General features: G+C 39.1%; 1 protein-coding gene across 6 annotated transcripts in view; it reads right to left on the bottom strand.

Annotated features, from left to right (window-relative positions):
• The window catches only part of SLC39A10 (solute carrier family 39 member 10), a 112,935-nt gene that overhangs the window by 40,986 nt on the left and 51,888 nt on the right, over window positions 1-20,061 (bottom strand). Inside the window, exons 1-2 of one of the 6 annotated variants that reach the window (XM_074339523.2) lie at window positions 4,930-5,208; window positions 252-497 (exon numbers count right to left, since the gene is read on the bottom strand). The exons of 2 other annotated variants lie outside the window; for them this stretch is intronic. The gene's annotated coding sequence lies outside the window, so the exon portion shown is untranslated. Of the gene's footprint in view, window positions 1-251; window positions 498-3,816; window positions 4,191-4,929; window positions 5,324-20,061 lie in introns of those variants that run through there. 3 more of the 6 variants (XM_074339527.2, XM_019741301.3, XM_074339535.2) reach the window with 3 other exon arrangements.

The raw sequence follows: 20,061 nt of genomic DNA, 5'->3' as shown, positions 1-20,061 counted from the left end.
ATTATATTAACAGGATAAAGATACTTCCTACACCGTTCTGATTCACTTTCCTAAGGCCCAAAAACCTCTTTTCTGAATAAGATGGTCTCCAAAAAGTAGGGCACATATTAGCAAGGGTAAACATGGCTGTTAGAAATGTTACTGCAAGGGCAAGTATTATCTGATACAGTACCTCCCTTTCTTTCAGCTGTAACACATAGAATAATATGAATCATCATAAAATACAATTAGGTAATTATAAAATCATCTACCAATGGGACAGTCGGATGGTTCAGTTGGTTAGAGCGGATGGTTCAGTTGGTTAGAACGCGAGTTCTGAACAGGGTTGCCGTTTCGATTCCCACATGTGCCAGTGAGCTGTGCCCTCCACAACTAGACTGAAGACAAGGGGCTGCCGCTGAGCCCGCAGAGGGGCAACCAGATTCAGTTGGTTAGAGCGCAGAGTTCTTAACAAGGTTGTTGGTTCAATTCCCGCATGGGATGGTGGGCTGCGCCCCCTGCAATTAAAGATTGAAAATGGCGACTGAACTTGGAGCTGAGCTGCGCCCTCCACAACTAGACTGAAGGACAACGACTTAGTGCTGATGGGCCCTGGAGAAACACACTGTCCCCCAGTATTCCCCAATAAAATTTATTTTAAAAAAAAAATCATCTACCACTCTTAGTAAATATAAACACTAAGATTTTAGATTTTATACTTACACCCATAAATACCACCCCATTCTAACTTTTAACATGAAAAATCCAGTATTAGAAAATCTAATCCTTTTACCTGTCAACCTGAAAAACCCCCCTTGTTCTGATAAGAGAATAGAAAAATATAATTTGACACGCTGTTATTTATGTGATATAACAATAAATTGTGTTGTTTTAACATGTCTGAACATTAAGTGTGGTCTAGTAAGCAGTTGGAAACAATTTCAATGCTACTATTATTTAAAACTTTATAATTGTAAATTGCCCTCATACCTACTGAACACTTGAATACTGACTGTGGTAAATTTTTATTGAGAATATATTTGCTTATTTTAGAAAAACCTAAAAGTCACTGTGTGGCCCACTCAGACAACTTACGAACAAAAAATAATGAAAAAGAAAAAAGTAGTATGGAATATTGATAGCTGGTATAATTTGAAACCTTAGTTTACATAAATGACTAAAGGAAATCTCGTGATTAAAGGTCCTAGAGACCATTTTTCAGAGACCATTTTTCAAAGACCACAGTTCAAAATGAACTTCTAAAAAAGCTCACCATGCGATTTTAGCATTTTCAAGTTTTATTTTCAGCACAGTCAAGGCAATACAAAGTTATTATGGGACTAAACTGAGCCAGAAAGCAAATTTTTATATCACTCTTCAAGGCAAAGCCTAGATTAAGTTAATAAAATGCTGTTATTCATATACAAAGCTAACTTCAAAGACACATCTTTAGCATATACCCCTCTCTCTGCTTTGAAAAATCCCATATCTACTCTTGCAAGGAAACCTGGAGGTGACATCAATAATTATACTATGTTATCTCCACCTAAAACTCACCGCCTATTTGGAAAACTGCAAGCTAAAAGCAATCAAAGTTAACCGATTCAAAATGTCTATGTCCTTCCTAATAGGAACACTAACCATCTGGATCCCCAGATAGACTAGGTATATAGCACTAAGGGATCTGATTGTAATTTAAGTAGACCTTGTTTTAGGTAAAGGTGAAGGTAAAGGTGAAGGTGAAGTTAAGCTCAAGAAAACTTCAAGGGGAATCAAACACTAGGGGGCAGCATCAAGCTGTTGGGACAGACTGGGCACTTCTCTAACTTGCAAACTTGAGGCTAAAGTTAGTATATTTCTGAGAATTTCACTTATAATGAAAGATGACTTTATAAGGTTATAAAACTTGTTATAAAGGAAAAACCTAGCCTTCTGTTTTGATTGCCTACACTTCTTTTCCTTTTTCTACTATGTACTTTCTTTTGCATCTGATTATTAGTTTAAAATGCTCGAGTAATACTGTAATGTCGTTTTAATATAAAACAAAGGAAACCCATGGCATTTCCATTCTTAAGGTAGGCACTACATAGACAAGGGCTCACATTTTTACCAAAGTACTTCTCTGGGTTAATGCTAGATTTAAGCTGTGTTTTAATTAACAATTTAAACTTAATTAAAGAGGTTGACAACCAAGCTTTGCACATTCACTGAATGTGTAATGAGCATTATGTGCCCCTCAAGGAATTTAGTCTGACAGGGAAAACAAGATGTATGTAATTATTAGAAAATGCAAGCAAGGCAGAAACAGTTCTAGTTTTTACGTATGAGTAACAGTAACAACAGGCAACTGTATCCTCTGCAAAAGCTCAGTAGAGACCATTACACCTCATTCAGGGTGTAATCGAGTATTAGTATTAGGGGAAAGGACAAGACAGAAAGTAGTCCTTCAACCACTGAAGAACTGAAATATATATATAAAATGAATTAAATATCTGTAACCCTTTGGTTCATTATGTCATTTAATGGGTCACAGTAAACACGTGAGGTAGGTTTTTTTATTACTTCAAGTTCACAGATAAAAAGATAAAGCAACTTGCTCAAAGTAACCGAACTAGTTAACAATGGGTCAGTTTTGAACTCCAAAGCCTTTAATTCTTGCCAATACTGGGGGGTAAATGAGGGGAGGGGGGAATATAGAGTATCAACAAGGTAAATTATTTTTAATTAAAAGCAAATGATCATTCCTGTTTAATTTCCCTTCTATAATACCTATATTGTATATTCTCCATAAATCAGTTCTAAAAAACCCCTCCCCCTACAGTAGTACTTATATATAAAACTTGAGGCCTCCTAAAAGTATTTCAAATGAGTGCTTAAAAAAGGGGAAGAACTGTATTAGCTTTTAAGCTATCTGCTAGTGGAATATAAATTAACAGGAAGAACAGGTACAGATTAGCATGAAACATATTATTGATGTCACCTCCTAAGAGAGGTCTTCCCTAAACACTTTTTAAAAATAGCACCAGTCATTCTTGCATAGGGGGTCCTTAACCAGAACCTGTGTATAAAATTCAGGTTTGTGAATTTTGATAGGGAAGAAAGACATATCTTACTGTTAATTTCTAAAATTTAGCTTTTCCTTCAGTTATGAACATAGGCAAAAATCACATACAGTATCTGATACTTATCACCAGAAATCAAATCCTTTAAAGATCACAGTCCTTACTAGTCATAGACCTGCCACTACTGATATTTAATGCTGTACTAAAACATGGGTGACTTCATCATACATATGTAATATTGATAACATTTCAATATAATTGGTTTCTGTTGTAATCCTATCTTTCATACATTTAAAAACATCATTCTGAGGTTCATCAAACAAAGTTTACAAGTCCTCCAGTACATTGTTTTATTTTCTTCATTCTACTACCACTGATTGATACTATGTATTTCTCTCCCCACAGGTATGATCAGCCAGATGATGTGGATTGTCTGGTATGGGCCCCCAAGGCCTTGAACAAGTGAGACTCCTAAGACATTCAAAATTTGTAGAACAGAAAGTCCTAATAATGTAACAGTACGTGAGTCTTGACTTAAAGTTTGCAATTACATTACCAAAATTAAGTACATTCTAAATTCTCCAGCTTTTCCAGTATCTTACTTGCTTGTTTGAGAATTTAGATAAGCATCTAAACACACACATGAAACCTGTCACATGCTAGTGTTGCTCCAAAAATGACTCACTTCCACGGCAAAACTGGAGTACTGGAACAGCGTTACATTAAACGAAAGTTAGAAAAAGGAAAAAAAAAGAAAAACGACAGCAAAACCTACCATCTTAAAAACAAAACATGTATGTGTTTTAATGTCAGTCTTTACTTAAAACAGGGACTTGAGTGAACGACCCTTCGAACTGAGGGGCTGCGGGTCCTGCTGCGACACTTCTTCCTCGCGCCCGGCCCATGTGGGCAGGCTCCCATGTGAACACTTCTCTACAGAAGCCACAGGAAGACCTTCAACGTCACTTGTCGCCCACGTCCGCGGAAGGCCCCTTTCTTAGCTGGAGCCCTCGGGGGTCCCAAAGGAGAAGCATTAGGAGATGAGCGGACCCCGTCTCGGGTGGGGGGGCCGTGAAGATTCCCCTACGTCCTCCCCCGGCCGGGCCCCACATCGCTGTCCGCCAAAGGGCTTTCAGGAACAAAGCCCGGGCTGCGGCGCCACCCTCCCTGCCCACCCAGTCTCCCCCACCGACCCCGCCCCACCCAGCCCTCAGCGCCAGGGACCCCAGCGGGCTTAAACGTGAACTCCACGGCGCCCCGCCTCGGCTTTTCAGTTGATCGGGGGAGAAAACAAGCCCCCACGAGGCCTCCCACAGGCACCACCGTCCGTTAGCCTCCCGGTGCCGGAACTGCGGTGCCCAGGCTCCATCCTGGGGTCCCCTCGCTCGACCCCACAAGACACGGGAGGGGTGGTCCGGAGAAGAACCGGGGCCGTTCGACACCACCCCTCCCCAAACCCTTTCAAGACCTGACTGCAGATCCTCCCCCCCTGGGCTCCCAGGCAGCCCGCGCGCAGCCCCCTAACCGCCGCCGCCCGCCCAGCCGTCACTCCCTCACTCCCCAGCCTCCTCCAGAAGCTAAGTCGGGCACCGGGTGCCGCACGCGGGGCGGAGGCAGCGCGGCCGCCAACCCCGCTGCAGCCCAGAGCGCACACGAGGAGCCGCGGAGCCCCACGCGCAGCCCCACGAGCTTTGCCCCGGCTCGCCGCCGCCGCGGACTGCAGCAGCTGCGGGAAACCCAGCACCCGGATCCCCGAGGGACGCAGCCGCGACTCCCAGGTTCCAGTCTCCCTTTCTACCCCCCGGCCGTCCCGGGACTCGCAGTATCCGCCGCGCATGGGGCCGGTTCTGGGGGAGGGAATGTAAACAAATCGGGGTTTTATAGTTACCTCACACTCGAGTGCCGTGTGCATCTCCTCTCCGCTCGGTACCAAACCCCGGCTGCACCAAATCGTGTATTCACCAAAGCTGGCTGCGCTAAATGCGTCGCGGAGGCCGGCGCGTCAGACACCACACTACGCTAGCGGCGTACAGGCCTACTCAGGTCCCTGCGCAGCCGCACCCCGTCCTCCTAATGGGTGCTACGCTCTGGGCGTACACGCACCACCCAGCCATTCACTTCGGATAACGTAACTTGCGTAGGGGAACGGCACCACTGGCGGATTCCACTCGGACAGTCAGAAAAAGAGGAAATTCGAGTCTACGCAAACTGCGGAGCTCCCTGGCTCCGCGCTAGTTTTGTTCCAAGAAAGAACGCCGCGGGGTAGTTGGGGCGGCTTCTAACGCATGCGTGGAGAGCCCTTCACCGCTAGCCTTTTCTCCTGGCTTTGCACGTCGGTTGCTGAGGCCTGGTGGAGGCGAATGAATAGTGGAAACACTGAGCACAATGCTGGGACCAAAAGGTTTCAGATTGATCAATTAGGATATTTATCTGTACACGAGTTAAAAATCTACGTTAATCTAGCTCATCTCCTTTTTAAAAGTACCCTTTCAGTCTCAGGGCAAAAAGGAGCTAATATTTAGTGCTAAGTGCGAGGTTTTTTGCATAGTTCTTCCCGCCCCGCCACCCCCAATTATTCTAAAGCGCACTTCCTGCGGGACTTCAAGCTTAAAAGAAAAAAAATGGGTCCAGAGCATGTTACTTAGAAAATTCTTGAGGCTATTGGTAACTTTCCAAGGTTTTCCACCACCTCCTACTGATTAACTCGCTATTTCTTAACACCCAACCAAAGGCAAAAACTCCTAATCCAGCCAAGCAATTCCACAGACTTCTGCCTACATCGTGCTCATTCTTGCTCCCATTCCTTTGCTCACACCACACCTGACACCCGAATTGTCTCCTCCCATCTTCTTAAGCAATTCACAACCCATACTTTCTTAAAAGGTGGCTCTGGACACCTTCCATTTGCTCCATTACTCTGCTTCTTGCCACTTAATTCTCCATGGTGAGGTTTACCTACATTCTGTCCGGTTTGCCAGTTTCTGTATCCAGCTAGAATGTGCTTAATAGAGAACTGGGGGTGCCTTGCAGAGTGCATAAAACCATGATCAATAGTAATAACAAGATTTACTGTGTGTCAGGTACTTCCTAGATGCCTTACATATATATTCATAGCACAGTGAGGTGGGTATTATTATCCTACCCCCAGGAAACTGAGGCACAGGAAGTTAAGTAACTTGCCTATGATCACAGAAAAGGTAGGGAGGAGAGTTGGGATCCAACCCAGTTAGTATGGCTACATATTCTTGCTATTCTGCATATTTACCTTCATGAAAGAAGATTGTTTTGTTTCTTTTTTTGTGTCTCTACAAAGAACATCTTTTAGGTGCTTAATAAATGCCTACTGATTGCCAGGATACTAAATAAGCTGCTCATATCCTTTTTTTTTTTTTTTCTTGTTTGGAAAAGCCTCATTCCTGCCGGTTCCTACAGCTGCTATGAGGCAAAGGGAGAAGTCCTAAGGAAAGACAAAGGAGATCAAGTCTGAAGCCTAGTTTCAAGTCTAACCACTGTCCCTAGTTGTGGAAGACAATGTCCATGATCCTCAGATTTACGGATAAATTACGGGAATTGGTCTAAATTTATTCTAAAGTCCTTGGATTTAATAATATCAGAACGAAATACATTTGGTTTCATAGAATCAATATAGTTCACGTACTATATATCAATATAGTACATCTTTTGGATCCAAAGCATTAAAAGCTTCCAAAATACCCTGGTATTTTAAGGCTTACAAGTATTTTATTGAACACATTATTATCAGCACTCTTCAAATATATGCAGTATCTTTCTTCTAAATATAAATGAGATGTAGCACTTACATTCCTCATACTTTAGGGCACCCACACTGCTTTTTAGTTATGTATTTATAAGGCTGTACCTGTTCAGCTGGTACAGGTACAGCTCAAACAATTGACCAAATATTGAAATACTTTCATACAAGTTGGTCAACAGATGCAGCTGAGTCAAAATCCCCCATGATCTCTACCTCTGTACCAGCCCTTTTCTCAGGATTTCCCAGACCTCCCACATTTCAAGGACTAAAAGGTTAAGACCTGGTTAAGAAGGAAACCTGCAAGACCCATCTCTTATCAAAGGCTTCCAATCTAATTGTTTGGTGCCTATGCTTTACTAATGGTTACATATTTTAAATATTATCTCTACATAAAACTATAGGATAAGCTACTTGAAAATAGACTATGTCTCTCCTACCACTTCTTTTATACACTCACTGTGGGGACAGAGTCCCAGAGATCAGTTTCCAGGCTCTCGGCCTCACGTGGAAAGGTGCTGGCTTGGTTATTAGATGGCCATCAGCTGTAATCAGATGTCCATCCGCTGTTACCTGTTAGCCATTAGCCACTAATATAACTGCCGTGGCTACACTGGCAAGGGTGTTGGTTGGTTGGCAGGTTGCGGATCGTGTGGTTCCTGCTTCCTGTGTCTCCAACCCAGCCACCAGCGAGAATATGATGGTACGACTCCCCTATCCCTGGCTCCGTTGCTGTTCCTTTTCAGCCTCACCATATCCTGTGTTCTTGTGCGGGGTAGGGCTTAGAATAAAATTACTAGGTAGCGTAAATGCTGCAAACTAGTATATGACTTTTCCTATTAGGAAAAGTAATCTCAGGAAATGACCTGCAGGCTTACTCAAAATCACCCACTGAGTTAAACAATGGAGAGTGCAGCAAAAATATCACTATAATGTATGTTTTATTTTTACGAGTTTTATACACAAGAAATGTGTCAGGATAAGGAATATCTAATGTGTTAGAATCATAGAACTTTCTGAAAGATTCAGGCATTTTTTTCTAGCCACCTCATAGGATTCATAAAGAAGCTCATCTGAACTATAAAAACAGTATAGCTGATTCGCAACTCCTAGGGGGAAGAAAGAGTATTAAATTATGTGTAAATGGTTTACCTTTTATTAGTTCTGCTTATTCACACTGCTTCAATCACAATTGTATTTCACATATCCAAAATTTTAAGCATGACCAATCTACCTTTAGAGGCATGATACAATAAAACCAATGGCCTTTTTTGCCCCTCAGGATTAGAAAAGGACCTTCTTCAATAAGTAAAGGAAATAAGGACCATACTTCATACCTCAATCTTTAGCTGTAACTAAAGGAAGTGCATGGCATAACTTGGTTTTTCCTCTAGTAGAGAGAAAATTGTAATCATTCGCAACAAAGTTAAGAATTTTTCATTAAATTCACAAAGAACATGACTGATTCTAAGAAATCAGATCTTTCAAAGTCAATTGTTCTTTTCATGAATCAAGATTAGTAATAACCAAAGATAAAGAAACCTCCTTAAATTCATGTTCAATTGAAACTGATTTTTACATGGCCAAAAAAGTTTGGTTCAGACAAGGTTATGCTTAGAGGCAACAGTACAAGGAAGACTAAATTATATTGATATATAGCCCTAAGGTGGGGGTACTAATTACCAGAAATAGGTGTTAAAGGATTAGGAAAGAAGACCTCAGGAATATGTTCTAAACATAAGCCTCAAAATTAACCACTGCCTATTCATTTTTAGAGACTACGTATTTCAGCCTGGAGATTAAGGCCCCAGCTCCAAGTCTGAAGCCACAGAAATGTAAAAGGTACATCCCATTCCTGTTCATTGAGGCCTATGGTACTGTGTGACATGTAACATGTCAAGCCCATGGTCAGGAAGGGAAATGGGGCCTGTGGGGCAGTATTTTTCTTTTTCTTTTTCTTTTTCTTTTTTTTTTTTGCACAGTATTTTTCTGATCTTTTGAGAAATTATGGCTCCAATGTCTCATTTAAAGACTTGCCATTTCTAAAATTGTGATAAACAGGCCTTGAGAGCTTGCATGGAAGTTCACATTAGAGGAGTTCTTTCTAAAGAGCAGGTCTCATGTAACCGACAAGGCCGTTCTCCTCTACTGAGCCCATCACATTGAGGAGGGTACACAGTGGCAGGGAGAGGTGAACCAATCCCACCCTGGTGAGAGACAAATTTGACTGATGTGCCTGTCAAGTGAGACCATTCTGAGTTGGTAGGCTTATGTTACAAGATGAGTTTCAGACTATCTGCAAAACAAATATAGATTGGAGAAATGAAAGAGTTAAAACTGCAATTCAGGCAAGTCCCCATGCATGGTAGAAAAATGAAGTTCTATATCATTTGCTTGTGCTAACATTAGACTACCCAGATTCCTTAGTTTCAATTCATCACAAAACAGACAGAAGGCCTTTAGCATTAAACAACTCTACTGGAAGAAAGACCGTAATGGAGAGGCTTAAAGTCTCTGATTCACCATGACAAGTCCTTTCAAAAATAGGAATGAGACCTAGCCTAGGGAAAAGAAGAAGACTCACTCAGAAGAATGAAAAAAAAAGGCAAGAAGCTCAGAACTAGAGCTAGGATAACAGGCAGACCACATATTTGCCTGTGTGTTGGTGCCAGGAACGCTTTTTGCCCCAAAACTACTATATTATGCTCTCCAATCCCTGGAAATCTACATTTAGAATTTCAATCTAGACCTTGAAGCCAAAGGGAATTTTGACCCCGAGGGAAATTATGATCATTTTATTATTTATCTAAGCTGCTCTGAGAGTATGTTTCTTCAAGTCTTTTCTGAAGAGGAAGTTTTAAGAAGTGAGAAAACAGGATTATCTGCAGTAATGTAGTACAAAGGGACATAAGGAAAGTTAGACAAATAGCTGGCTTCTCAGTCTGGCTTCTAGCCAGCTTTGATCACTAATAGAATACTAAAATGAAGAAAAACAGCAGGGTAAGTAGCCACTGGTACCAGTCGTGGGGTCTAGATGCCAACAGGTAGCCATTTTGCATCATTTGGAACTCTGGATGGAGGAGGCACAACAGAAATCAATTTTACAAACCTTAACTTCTAATCAAAAAGAATTTTTAAAAAAGGAACATAAACATCCACATGAATATTGCAAATTTGAAAAGTATTTGTGGACGGTTACACTTTAAGGAAAATTATCAACATGCAAATTAATTAGCGATAAGCTACCATGTAAATATTTTTTAAAACAGGTTCATTTGTTTAACTGGTTAAAATGAACTCATTTTTTAAAATGTATTTTAATATATCATCACATGAGAGCAAATTTAAAATCTTGCCTAGGACTTCCAAGATAATTAATGAGACCCATTTCACAACTGATATTTATGAAAACAATCAAGTATATCTTTTAAAATCAAGACGAAATTGGTTTATCTTAACAAATACTGCTTGCCTTTATTAAAAATTTGACAGCAAGGATGCAGCAAAATTCTGATTAGGGAAGGCAATAAATAAATTATCAAAACAAGAGTAGCTTATAGGGATTTCTGAATTTTTCTCACATTGTTTCTAAATAAAGCTCAAATCATATTTTATTAGTAGTAGAATAAGTCACTTTTACTTGTTTCATAGCATCCCATAAACCACCTCTTCTTACCCATACACATCTTTACAGAAGCTTCCTAATGTTTTTAGAAGAACGATTCTGGCAGGGCCCAATAGTCAGCAACCTACTATGCTTGGCTTTCTTTCTTGTAGATGATCTCATCTATAGCCTCTGATGATTTCATTACACTCGTTTCATTCCAATTACAATGACAGTAGCTTTCTCTAAGCAGTTATGTTTCACAGACCTTTTTCCCACCCTACACACATGAAGGTACATAGTTTAAAATGTGCCAGGTAAAATTTAAAATGGTTTAAATATGATGACTCATTTTATTCCCATGACAGCCCTGCAAGGTAGATATTATTATGCCCAGGTCATAGATGAAAAAAACTGAGGTGGTTGGTTACACAGCATGTGTCAGAGCCAGGACCCCAACTCCCCACAGTCTGGCTCTAGAGGTGTTCTTAACCCTTACATTACCTTACCTCTTATATCAAGGCTGTGTGTAGGTCCCAATTTTTGTGAGATAGCTACATTACTTTCTCTGCAAAACTTGGTAATTAAAAAAAAAAAAATCAGTAAACTTGTGGCTTCCCAGTCCATAAATATTGCAGTTCAATGGACGTTTCAAAGGGAATAAAGAATAGCATAAGAATATTTCAAGATACTTATAATGTGAACATTTGTTCTTTTTTGCTTTATCATTCAGCTTGAGTGGCTTGAATCAATTCCAAGGGAGATGTTTATTCCACAGTCTCAAATTAGAATGTTAATCAGTCAATCTGGTTATACATTTAGTCAAATGCATTCCCCTCTTTATGGTGATTTGATATAGTTGTTCAAGTATTTATTTATACCAGTAAGGTTGTATTAAAAATTAGGCAGAATCAGGAGTGTATGTTAATGACTTTGATCACAGTCATGTAAACACAAACTACTAATCTGGTAATCAATGAAGAATTGGTCAGGTCCAGGCAAATATATACCAGCAGATTTAAAGTGCAATTCATTTAGGAGATTAAAGGTTCATTTCAGTCAGATTTATATGAATCTACATCTTCTGCAAGTCTACCTTGGAAAAAAGAGTCAAATGTTAAGGGATGAAAATATCTTCAAGTAAAAACTTTGCTCCTTTTATATGCAAGCCACTCTGTTAAGTAGTTGGGAAATGAGGGCAAACAAAATATAATTCTTGCATTTAAGTAGTTTACAATCCAGTCAGGGAGGTAATTAAAAAGACAATTACAGTAGAGTGGCAAGAGCTATGTTAGAGAGAGGTATGGGTTGCTATGGCAGCAAAAGGCCAAAAATGGCTCCCAAAAGGAAGTGACATCCAACGTCTGACTTGAAGGATAAGTAGAAAGGGCAGGTAAAGAGCAGGGGCCACGCAACCCAAACAGAGGAATAAAATGAGTGAAAGTGTGGTGCTCCGTTTGGGGAACTGAAACACAGAGATGGTGTGGGTGTGTGTAAGAGAAGAGACAAGAGTAAGCAAGGCCTTTGTGTGCCCCATATAAGTGTTAAATACTACCCTGGGGGCAGTAAGAGCTGCTGAAGGATTTTAAGCAGACAAATGGCATGACCACAGGCAAGAAGGAAAGTAGGTAATAAGATGCTTTGGTAGGCAGACTACTGCTTTCCTTCCCTTCACCCCAAAGTTCTAATACCTGAAATCTGTGATGTATTCGTTTACATGACAAAGGGAAATTGAGATTGGGGATGGATTTAGGTTGCTAATTAGTTGACTTTGAGATAGGGAGATCATCCTGAATTAGCCAGGTAAACTCAATTCAATCACAACAGTTCCTAAAAGTGGAAAGAGACAGAAGAGAGTCAGAGAGAGCTGTGACTGGAAGCATAGTCAGAGAAAGCCATAAGCTAAGGAAAGTGGGCAGCCTCTAGAACAGGGGTGTCCAAACTGCAGCCCGCAGGCCAACTGCGGCCCGCAATCCATTTTTAATTGGCCCGCAGCAAATTCCAAAAATATATTTAGTTTACTTAAATAAACCAGGTGAGGCAATACATACTTCACCTCGAGTGACTGAGTGGCCCGGCTATTTGTGTATTTTACCACATATGGCCCTTGGTAACAAACGTTGAAAAAAGTTTGGACACCCCTGCTCTAGAAGCTGAAAAAGGCAAAGAAAATGGGTCCTGCACTAGAGCTTCCAGAAGGAATGCAGCCCTGTAAATTACCTTGGTTAGCCCAATGAGACTGTGTCAGACCTCTAACCAAAGAACTGTAAGAAAATAAATTTGTATTATTTTAAGCTGCCAAGTTTGAGGTAATATGTTATAGCAGCAGTAGAAAACTAATACAATTAGGAAGCTATTATAGCAATAATTCATGTGTGAAGTGATCGTAGCTAAACAGAAATTGTTGGACTTGAGAAGCATCAAGGAGATTGAATCAAACTGGAACCTCAACTGTGTTAACTTACTAGCTGTGGACTTGAAAGACCCTTATTAACCTGATCATTCAGGTTTGTTTTAAAGATTTATAGACTGAGCAATATTGCAGGGTTCTGTTTGTTTTAATTTCTATTTTTCTCAAGGTAATACATTAACATTAGCTTTAAAATACAAATAGAACTACATGCTACAACATGAATGAACCTTGAAAACATTATAAGCAAGTCAGACACAAAAACACAAATATTTTGATTCCACTGATATGAGACACCTAGACTAGGCAAATTCTTAGAGACAAAGTACTAAAACAGAGGTTACCGCAGCCTGGGGGTGGGGTGGGAGGTGCAGGGAAGAGGTTGAAGGAGAGAGAATGGGGTGTTAATGTTTAATGGGTACAGAGTTTCTATTTGGAGTGATGAAAAAAATCTAGAACTGGATAGTGATGATGGCTACACAACATTGTGAATGTGCTTAATGCCAATGAATTGTACGCTTAAAATAGTTAAAATGGTAAATTTTTGTTATATATATTTTACCACAACAAAAAATATGACTAAATCAATTCAATTTGATTGTATGATATCTTGGATAACAGAAAGAAAAAATGAAAAATTTTAATGAATTCAGCTCCATCTACTGATAAATGCAAGTCAATAAAACCTCTTTGTTTGAGTATTATACCTTTAAAAATGAAGAAAATAGTATATTTTGTTATGTATATTTAAGCACAATGGAAAAATCAAATAGATTAGAAACAGCAGTCCATCTCCAACTCCAGGATCTACCTCCTCAAAATAAAACCTTCAATTATTTTAGTTTTTCTCCAGGGATTTATCTCCATATTTTAAAATAATATGCTTATCCTGCTATTTCATCAATTTTAGGTATCTGCTATTGGCTTTCAATAGGAAGATCAGGATTTAATTCCTTAAATACACACTCTCACAATCTGAAAGATTGGGGAATCTGCTCCTTACATAGATTTTTAAATATCTTCATTTCCAGGCATACTATTCACCTCTTTTCATAAGGGTCGGTGCTTTCAATTCTCAAGTGTTTTGGGGGCACTAGAGCGCCAGTGGGCTGCCTTCTTCCTGCCATTCTCATCCACAGGGACTAAATTTCCTGAAGGAGTAGTTCACCATCCCTTTCCACCTTCCAAAAGTGTTTATTATTCTTCTCAGTCTTTATAGCTGTATCTTTGTTATTTCTTTACTACTATTTTTGTGAGTTTTAATGAAGGAGCAAAAATAAATACACATGTTCATCTGCCACGTTTAACCAGAAATACCCAGGGTTGCTTTTAAGAGTAAATGAACTAATACAGGGAATGAGATAATGTAGGCAAAAAAAGCATTGCAAAATCCCTAACATCTAATAAGGTCGAACCCATAGCAACATGAGGCTGCTATCACCATCATCAGCAGCATCACTTACCTAGCAAAAGGTTGTTAGTGTGGGAATTCCATGAAATACTCCCTACAACGCTGCTGACTTTCCAGCATTAATTGGATTGGATCAGAAATGTGTTTTTCTTGAGAAAAAGGTAATTTTCACAGTTGTGTTTAGCCAATGGAATGTTCTGCAACTAAAAAGGATAATCTAGATTACCCGAAAACTCTCTCATCCTCTAGGTTTCACTTTCTCAGAGAGGCCTGATTTATCTCAAGAACTTTTTTCCCCAACTTTAACTCCTTATGATTCCCTCTCATTACAGACTATTTCTCTCCTTTATAGCTCCAATCACAATTAAAAATCTCTTTCTTTCTATGTATGTGGGGCGTGGGGGTGAGGAGGGCAGTGTTTTGTCCCTAACCAGACTCCTTAAGGTCAAGGGCCCATGGGAGCTGTAGTCACCAACAACGTCCCTCAAGGCCCAACATAGTGCCTTCAATGACTCTGTTTTGAAAGAATAGAAGGAACACCAGGTATAATGCAATATAGAACATGTAATGAAATGCTATGTTTGGAGAAATAAACACATTATCTTATTTAATTCTCACAGCAACCCGATGTACTCTTATGATTTCCATTTTACTGGTAAAATACAACTACAGAGAAGTTAATATAAACCTGCCCAATTGAGGACACCTACTAAAGTTCAAACCCACAGTCCAAAGCCTCACTCAGTCCAAATTCAAAGCCACGAAGCTATTTTAAACCACTAAGCTATTTATCATTCGTGTGTGTGTGTGTGTGTGTGTGTGTGTGTGTGTGTGTGTTTGAGAGAGAGACAGACAGAGCTAGAGACTGAGACAGAGAAAGAAAATGTACTTGCTAAATTCTCAAATATGTTTTAATAAGCTAAGGACAAAATTGTTTTTGCCAACAAAAATATTCTTTTATTGAACTTTCAGCTATGTTTAGAACTAAAGTTCTAACACTCCTATTTGTATTTCATTTTATTTACATTTTTATATTTTGTAGCACTGCACATTTATACAGAAGCAAAGCACATCTTTGAAACATTTACTGCATTTCTGCACTATCTAATCTGATACTCAACATTGTTAAATAATAGGTTTGGTGACTGATAATCAGTCAGTTATAAATTAACCTGGTAGTGGGTGTGGTGTTAAGGAATAAAAAGGAGGTAAAACCTATCACAAGATTGCTGTAACAATAGAGTTCTGAGAAGCTCTTCTTTATTAGTGATAGGAGAGCTGACTTTTGGGCCAACCATGGTTAAATGATGGTAGAATCTTGCCAGTTTGGTACTGGAGAGGCAAGCTCTGCCAGTTACGCATGATTGGCCAGTAGAGGACAGATAAGAAGACTGAGAAATTCAAATTCAAGGTCCCAGTTTCTTTACCTTTCTTGTTCCCTCATCCAACCCCAACCTACCATAGGTTGGCACTTTCTTCAAACCATCAATAGTAATCAGCTGTAGTTTTTCTGCAAAATGGTTTATTACCACAGTTAGAAAAGATGATACTATGAGGGAACATCATTTGATTGATTTGAATGTACTAACACAATATTATTTAATAGCTATATTCTATGAAGCATGTAAGAGATTATGGTTTTATATTATGGAATCGACCCACACAATACCGGGGTTGCCAAAAAAATGTAGACACATGACTTGTATTCATCTTTTGTTATTGGTCTATACTGAGTATTACAATTTTTATACAGTTTTTTCCTTTCTTAAAATGTGTATACATTTTTTTGGTACCCTTGATAGAAATAAGGATGGACAGACTCAAAAGGGCATTCGTCTCTTAGTATTTCCTAAGTGAACATCCATTTATGCCCGCCACTTTCTTTCTCCCTTTTATAGCCAAAATTCTTAAAATGACTTTTTTACACACTCATTCAACCCACGTTTTCAAATCATGTATTGAAACTGGGTTTCCATCCCTACCAGGCTACCCAAATTGATACCGCTGGCCTAAATTACTAAATCCAATGGTCGCTTTCTATTTGATTGGTCTCTGGTGTTCTATTTGATTTCTGCTCTTTTTGGAGCAGTTCACCACTTCCTCCTTCAAATACTCAAGGAATTTGATGGGTTTATTGGAAGTTTTAAGAAGACATGTTGAAGACACATAGCTTGAGAAGCAGCCAAAGGGTGATGTCTTTTTCCCCTGCTGACTACCCCACCAAAATAAGATGCCTGCCTAGCTGTCCCACCTCTAGCCTTGTTCCCCTTTAGGTAAGAATCTAACTCCCTCTCCTCTTTCATAGCACATAGCACTCATCTGATTTTTCATTAACCTCTCTAGTGGCTCATTTCCTATCTTCTTCAAGGGCTTTTGTTCTGTAAACTTCGGTGTGTGTAGGCCATTTTTTCTGGGTCATCTTATTTATCATTCTACACCTGTGTTTGTAAAAGAGTGTTTTAAGGAACCACTTGCATCAGCATCAAAGTGTCCAGGGGTTCTTATTAAAAATGTAATTTTCAGCCTTTCACCCTAATGAACCAGGCTCTTGGAGATAAAGACCAAAAATCTGCATTTTAAATCACCTCTCGTGTAATTCTTATAAAAAACCTGAGATTGAGAATTACTGTTCTGCACACTCACCCTAGATAATTTTATCCAACCCCATGGTGTCAGTTACTATTTATATGTTTATGACATCTCTCTGTATTTAGATATGAACATACCGCTTGATGTCTCACAGGCAACTCTTATAATTTATGATGTGCCAAAATGAATACATCATCTCCCAATCCTGCCATTCTTCTTCTTCTTTCTCCCAGTTCTCAGAATGGTTTGACTGTACTCCTGGGGGGTGGGGGGACAGCAGTAGTGAGGTAGTCATTTTTGTCTCCTCTCTCAGTTCACTCTGTCCTGATGACTTGACTTCTACTTCTCACCACACCCAAGTCACTCCATAGTGAAAAGTATTATCATATATGGCCTAGAACTAACTAGCTGGCTGTGGTCAAGCCCACCTCTAATCTATTCTCCACAGTGAAGTTGAAGTACAGATTATTCTCATGCATAATTTTTTCAAAGCATCACATTGCCCTAGGGTTAAATAATTTTGCCAACAAACAATATCTTACCTAATCTGCTCCCATATTATCTCTCTAGATTTATCTCATTAGTTTACTCTGCAATTATACTGTCCAAAATAGTAGCCACTAGCCACGTGAAATGTGGTTAGCCCAAATTGAAATGTAGTTAGCCATTAGCACTTGAAATGTGGTTAGTCCAAATTGAGACGTGCTATAAATGTAATTCACACACTGGATTTCTCAAATGTGGTGCAAAAAATGTAAAAATGTCTCAATAACTTTTCATATCAGTTACAGGCTGAGATGATATGATTTTAAAATATACTGGGCTAAATAAAAATATTATTAAAATTAATTCTATATGATTGTTTTTACTTTCTTAATGTAAAACACTGAAATTTGTTTTAATGACATAAATGGTTTGCATTATACTTCTACGGGGCAATGTAGAATTCTATGATCCAGCCATCCTGAAAGACTTGTTGCTCCCTCGAGTGTTAGGCATTTCCTTGCTGAAAGTGCCTCCTCTCTTCTGCACCCCTTCCTTCATTTGATTACCTCCTACTTGTCCTTCAGGATGCAGTTTAGTTGTCATTCTGAGGAGCTTCCCTGCCTCTTTCTCTCCCCAAAACCAATTCTGGTTTGGCTGTATCTCCTATATGCTCGCACATATATAGCACATAGCTTGTAGTGTACTACACTTGTAGTTTACTTGTCTATCCCCAATCTCCATCTCCTGTACTCACCAACTGCTTCTTAGCAGGCCTGTGACTTGTTCAATGTAGTATCTTCAGCATCTAGCACACTGCTTGGTGGAAGTAGAGATGGAGTAAATACTAGCAGAATGGTTGCTGGAAATGATTTCCTGGGACCCGAAACACAAAACATGTCTGCTGCTAATAGTATGTGTGGGAGGGGTTATGAATGAATATTGCTTCTTCATCCTTAACCAGCCCATACCCTATCAAACACCCTAAATGAACCCGCTCTTACTTCTTTTGCCCCCTGTAAAATTTTAAAACTTCCATCAGTTGATTCAAATGAGGAAATAATCAGAGAACAAAACAAACACGTGTTTTATCTTCTATATGTTTTTAAATTGCTTTACTTCTAGAAGATATTCACTGTGAGAAAAATTACCTATTCATTGGAAAACATTTTTATAGCATTTCTGAAGATCAAGTCTTTGCAGGAATTTAAATGAGACCTTAAAATCACGTCATTTTCTCTATAATCCTACATTGCTGGCAGTTACAGAGAAGTTTTGAGAACATCAAAAATTCTGGCTTACATTATAATTAACGTTTACCACATTACTGTTAAAAGAAAAAAAATAGTGTATGGGAAATATAAAAGCAGTAAGAACAGATTGTAACTATTTTCTCAGTCTCATCAGATATAAATTTTAAGTGGCGTCCTCAGTGTTCATCCAAAGATCACTTTGGGTTTTATGGTTTTGCTTTTTAATGCTTTGAGGCTTTTTACGACATAGCCAGGACCTGTATCTATTTGTGTTTTTATGAGATTAAAATGTCTAGAGGACTTATAAAGACACATAATAAGCCTCACCTTGATTTGAGGCACCACTTAACTGTTTTTCTGCCTCCACTGCTTTACCATTTACTTCTCAACACACTGCTGGGCCTGTGTTTCCTGTTAGGTTAAAATGGCTTATTCGAAAGTCATCGCTGAATGGGGGTATGTAAAAAGACACAGAAGCCACTGGAAGAGCTTCCCGTGGCTGGAACAATTTGAGCAACAAAATTAAAATAGTTTTGGATTACAACCCAAAGTATAAAATATTCAGGAGTCCATACTTATATAAATAAATAAATGATTAAATAAGTTAAAAAATTGGGAGAATAAACAAATATCCCATGCAGAAGAATTCCAAATAATTTATATAGATACTCTATCCTCAAGGAGGATCGTAACTCCCCACGTGAAGAGTGGGCTATACACGGTCACTTTCTTTCAAAGAACACAATATGAAAAGGCAGGGGGAGTAACTTTATAGTGGGGAAATGTGACACTCACTCAGCCGGGTAATCAAAGTCAACATCAACAGTGATAAATCATGTTGCTAGTATGTGCCTTTGATACAATGTGATTAAAATGGAACCTCTGTGGTCTTTCTCCCTAAAATCCACAACTCCAATCTAGTCCTGAGGACAACATGAGGACCTTTCCACAAAATACCTCACTAGTACTCCTCCAACTGTCATGGTCATCAAAATAAGGAAAACTTGAGAAACTGTCACAACCAAGAGGAACCTAAGAAGACAGGACAACAAAATGTAATGTGAAACTGATGGGATTCTGGAACAGAAAAAGGACATAAGTAAAAACTAAGGAAATCTGAAAAAACTATGGACTTTTAGTTAACAATAGTGTATTGATATTGGCTCATTAATTGTAACAAATATACCAAAGTAAGATGTTAATAGGAGAAACTGGATGTTCCGTATGTAAGAACTCTATACTATCTACAATTTTTCTGTATATTTAAAGCTGTCATAAAAATAGTTTATTTTTTTAAGTCATCATTGATTCCTTACTTGCCAAATCTTATTGCCTTTTCACAATCTTCATCCTGCACTGTAGAGTAATCTCCTTTTGGAAACTCTCTTTTCCTTCAGCATCTTCAATAATACCTTCTCTTTATTCTCTTCCTGTCTAATACTCTTTTCCAGTCTCCAGTCCTGGATTGCTCCTCTTCCCACCCCTTAGGTAATATTTC

The sequence above is a fragment of the Rhinolophus sinicus genome, chromosome 17, assembly GCF_057876585.1.
Source record: "Rhinolophus sinicus isolate RSI-liver-muscle chromosome 17, RSI-T2T, whole genome shotgun sequence".
Classification (NCBI taxonomy): Eukaryota; Metazoa; Chordata; class Mammalia; order Chiroptera; family Rhinolophidae; genus Rhinolophus; species Rhinolophus sinicus.
Note: the sequence above shows the minus strand (reverse complement) of the source record. Positions and strands in the feature narration are given on the sequence as shown.